General features: G+C 36.1%; 1 protein-coding gene across 1 annotated transcript in view; it reads right to left on the bottom strand.

The window, feature by feature from the left end:
• The window catches only part of MARCHF3 (membrane associated ring-CH-type finger 3), a 94,561-nt gene that overhangs the window by 10,814 nt on the left and 78,557 nt on the right, over window positions 1-5,190 (bottom strand). The gene's annotated exons all lie outside the window — the stretch shown is intronic.

Below are 5,190 nucleotides of genomic sequence, written 5' to 3'. Positions count from 1 at the left end.
TATTCTGGTAAATCAGTGTGATGGATAACAACAGCAGAAGTGTATTTCTGTAAACTAGCATAAAGAGCCTGGGGAAACACAAATAACCTCTTTGGGGAGTGTGTGTGCACACATATATTAATTTTAAATTTTAGAATGAAACATCCTACCACCAGGTGGAGATCTTACTATTCCAATATTAACAAACAAACAAACAACTCCTTACACTTTCCTGCAAGTTCCATAATAACTTCTGAAAGTTTCTGCTTTATTGAACAGAATAGCTTTTCCCCATCTTCCCACATTGAAGTCCAGAGGTACATTTTGTGACTGCAAGGTAGGGTGGACATTATATTTCTGTACTAAAAAACACCAGTGTCATGGTTGTGGAGTAGTCATTGTGCTGCTGTATGCAGCAAATGCACATTTTTATGGCATACTGACTTTTTTTCTCCTATCATACAATGCCTGTGAGAGTTCTTGTTCCTGTTAGCTTGGAACTGCATTCAAAATACACCACCTCAGCTGTTGTGGTACCAGTCTAGGTGAGAGCACACACACTGATGGATTTGGTAAAGGTATTTGACTACTGAAAAATGAACTCACTGTCTACATGCAATATTGTGCTAAATGTGTTGATGTTTTCTGGAGGTTGTTAGTCAGGTAGTGAGCTGGAGAAGCAGCAAACAATATCCAAGTTAGCTCTGTAGACATGTTCAACTTGTGATTAAAATATTGGTAGGTCTTTTTATTACTACTGTTACAGTAATATTTCAATTATTAATTTATATATAATTATTTTTAGGTACATTTAGTCCTTTCTATAGTTGGCAACAGATAAGGATTATCATCTGATACTGATCTGTTACTCAGTTGACAAGAAATACATATTGTATCATCCTTGCAGGTGAAAACTGTTCAGTAACTTACTGCTTGCAACTAGAAATACCAGAAATGTATCTGCTCAAATACATTAATTCCTGTGAAAACCAGAATAAGAATCTGTTCAGGGCACAAGTGTTGTTACTCGTACAGCACTAGTATTGTAGGATGAACACTCTTGAGGCAAGATATGTATTCCTCTCAGCTGGTCCTGTTTCTGTAGAAGTTTGGGGTTTTTTTGGTCCACAGCAAAAGCAGCAAACTTGTAAACTGCATTTTTTATTTATATTGGACAAGTTCATTAATAAACCTCAGTGACTGTAGCCCTGTGGCACAAATTATTTTACACAGCGTGGTCAGTTGTAGCTCTATGCTACAAACTCTGATACCTCTGACTTCTTTATCTCTGCTGTGTAAACCTATATTGTATTTGCCCAAGCACAGAGCAAAATAAAGATAAATTTATATGTAAGTAATCTAAATAACTTTTCAATAGATGTTAATTATTCTTGTCTGCTTTTGCAAATGAAGCAATTTAAAATGCTAGTCTAAAATTTTCAAGGAGAAATTTAACTTGTATTGGTGTATCATTTTGATACTAATTTGAAGGATACTGGAGTGAAAAGGGTGTTTTATCTGGAAACTCCAACAACTTTATGAAAAAGTGCCTTTCATATTCATACTGCACTGTAAGCAGCATAGGTACTTCTAGTAGAAATTTTTTTTAAATGACAGCTGGTTTTGTAGAAATGGCCACATGGTAATTGACTAAGTATTTTTCTTCAGGCAAAAAAAAATAAGTAGCTGATGGGGAAAAGCTTTTAAAGGTCTTGTCCCTGATAGGACAACTCATTACTTACTGGTGATTTTTATAAAGAGAATGGAGGCTCTGAATGATGGATTTGAATGTTTACTTAGCCTTTCCTGGTATATAGTGATTAAGCTCAAGGAAACACTAGGACACTTAATTATTTATAATAATATGGTAGAAGTTATCTATTTTTTCTCAGGTTTTTCTTAGTGTGCATTTGTTGCTCTGAGTCCTTTGCTGATCTCTGGTTTCCTTTCATGTGTTTGTGTAAATACAGGATGTTCTTTGTGTGATTAACCTTGAATAAGAAAAGCTACATTTGGTGGCATCATTAAAGGCACATTTCAGACTAAGCTGGCAAATTTCAACAATGCAAAAACCACAGTTCTTTTTGTGCCAACCTAATATCTTTAAAACCTATTACACAAGGTAAAATGTACACTAGAGGCCGCTAGCTTTATGTATACCTAGCAGGTGCATAAGCAAGACTAAAGTATGGCTATATAGCATAAAACATAACTGATAACACCACACTGCATATGAATTCATTGCTGTTATTCCACATATGAAAGCTTTTTCAAAAAATCAAGAGTTGCATTTCCCAAGAGCTGCCAGGTTTGTTACTACTTGTGATTGCTTTCAGTTCCTAAATTTTTACTGGCAGCCTCTTAAACCTCATTGTGGCAATGCTACGAAACATTTTTTTCCTTTGTTGAAAAGTTATAGAACTAATTGTGATTTTTCCGAACTATTGTGTACAAAACTCTTTCCAAATAAAACTTGTTAAAAGACAGAATGAATGTTGACATTATCCCATTACAAACAACAAAACACACTACCTTGAGTAACAAAATTCTACAGTGCCTGAGAAAACCAACATGACAGTTTCGTTCTATGACTTAATATTATGGAAAAGGTCAGACTTGCTTGCCCATATTTTCTGTTTTTGAAATGCAAGAGTCAAACCTGGCTTATTGCTTGCTGTTTATTTTATATTTATTTTAGACTATAAAAATGATGTTAGAAAAAAGGAAATTTGAGGGTTTTATTTCATCAGAGTTCAAAATGGGTTCTAAAGCAGCGGAGACAACTTCCAACATCAACAATGCATTTAGCCCAGGAATTTGCAAAGGAGATGAGAGCCTTGAAGATGAGGAGCCTAGTGGCTAGCAAGCAGAAGTTGACAAGGACCAACTGAGAGCAGTCATCACAGCTGATCCTCTTACAACTACATGAGAAGTTGCCGAAGAACTCAACATCAACCATTGCACAGTCATTTGGCATTTGGAAGCAAATCGGAAAGGCGAAAAGAGCTCCTTAAGTGGGGGCCTCATGAGCTGATGAAAAATCAAAACAAAAGAATAATCGTTTTGAAGTCTTGTCTTCTCTTACTCAATGTAACAACAAAAATAATTTCTCAGTCAGATTGTGATGTGTCAAAAAGTGGATTTTATATGACAACCAGTGAAGATGAGTTGAGTGGTTGGACTGAGAAGAACTTCCAAAGTATGTCTCAAAGCCAGACTTGCACCAAAAAAGGTTAATGTTAGTGTGTGGTAGTCTGCTGCCAGTCTGATCCACCAAAGCTTTCAGAATCGTGGTGAAACCATTACACCTGAGACGTAAACTCAGCAAACTGATGAAATGCACAGAAAAAGCAACACATGCAGCCAGCAGTGGTCAACAGAAAGGGCTCAGCTTTTCTCATTGACAACACCTGACCACATATTGCACAAAAGTTTGAATGCATTGGGCTATGGCGTTTTGCCTCATCTGCTATATTCACCTCACCTCTCACCAACCAACTTGTCAAGCATCTCAACAACTGTTTGCAGAGAAAACACCTCCACAGTCAGGAGGCAGAAAATGTTTTCCAAGAGTCTGGTGAATCCCAAAGCACGGATTTTTATGCTACAGGAATAAACAAACTTATTAGCAAAAATGCATTTACTGTAGTGGTTCCTATTTTGATTAATAAACATGTTTGAGCCTAGTTACAATGATTTAAAATTCACGGTCCAAAACAGTGACTATTTTTGCACCAACCTACTTTTGAATACCCCAAATCAGTATTTGGCAGTAAACAGGCAATACGCACTTCTACTTGCAAGGAAAATGCTTGTTTAATTAACCAGCTGTGTGTTACATGGAGCTTGGTCTCATAAACAATAACAGATTAAGAGTTTAATTATTAACAGGGTGTTTGGGTTTTTTTTGAACTTGCCTTCATTTGAAAGGGAGAGCTTTTAGTTTGCTTTTAGTGCATAAGTGTTTCTTCCAATGGCTCTTCATCTCTCTCATAGTATCCATCACAGCAAAGACCAGCTGTGTGACTTCCTACTGTGAAAGTGATGCAGAGCTGATTTTAATTAATGAAATGCAAAATGACACTTTGAAGTCTCAGTCTGGCAGAACTATAAAATTGAGTAAAGAGGAAAACAAAACCAAGAAAACCAACACAAGGCAAACCCCAAAAAACTGAAGTATTCCTCAATCCCACTTGTGCCCTGACTTCCCTCCAGTCTATGGTATCTCTAAATTTTCAGTTACATCCTTCTCTATCAGTTTCTTCTACACATTGAATGTGCTTCCCTGATTCTTCCCAAGTAATTTGTAGTGATGCTTCCTCTTATTCTCCTCACCACAAAAGGAAGTGAGGAGTTGCATAGCTTCCTCCTCTAAGATCTCACACATTTTCAGCATCATCTTCTGAAATACCACTACTTAAAGTTACTTTATTTTTGTCTTGTGTGTTGTTCTATATAATTTGATAGAGGCTATGTAGAAGTAGTAGAACTTTGTACTCACTGTTAACACTGATCTGTAATTAATACAGTGTATTGATATACAGTACACGTAGGATGGTGATCTCTGTTGTCATAAAATAGGATGTGAAAGGCAGGAACAAAACTATTATGTCTCCATCTTTTTAGAAGGTTTTTTTTTTTGGGTGGCTCAAGTTGCTTTTATCACTTGCAGCTCAAAATACTGGTTTGAATACTGCTTCTTCTATGTAACTTCTCAAATGGAAAAGGAATATAAATGGAAAGGCCACTGCATGAGAGGAAAGCATAATGTTGCTGAGAAGGAAAGTAACATTCATTAAAAAAAAAAAAAAAAACAAAACCACCACACCTCCCTGATAATTTATGATTATTTTACTTTTTTTGCTTAACTGGGAACTCTAAGGATAGCATAACACAGATGTTATTGTACTGGCAGGAGATTTGCTAGCTGTAGCTACTGCTGCAAATAATTTCATCTTCCATAGCTATTCAGATGAAACAGTATTGTTGCTGTTGTAGAATATTTGTTGTAATGATCCAGTTCTAAAAGTGTTAATCAAAATTTGAACTTGATGTGCCAACAGCAGCCTCAAGTAATGAAAGAAAAAACAATACTCATCAGGAAGAGCCTTCTGTCTGCAAGTCTGTAGTTCAGAACAAAAGTGGAAATAAGAATTTATATTGCCCACCTTCCTGTTCTTACATTTTAGGCAAAACAAAGAAGAATATGAA

Source organism: Patagioenas fasciata, chromosome Z (assembly GCF_037038585.1).
Source record: "Patagioenas fasciata isolate bPatFas1 chromosome Z, bPatFas1.hap1, whole genome shotgun sequence".
Classification (NCBI taxonomy): Eukaryota; Metazoa; Chordata; class Aves; order Columbiformes; family Columbidae; genus Patagioenas; species Patagioenas fasciata.
This window is presented reverse-complemented; position numbering and strand designations above follow the sequence as displayed.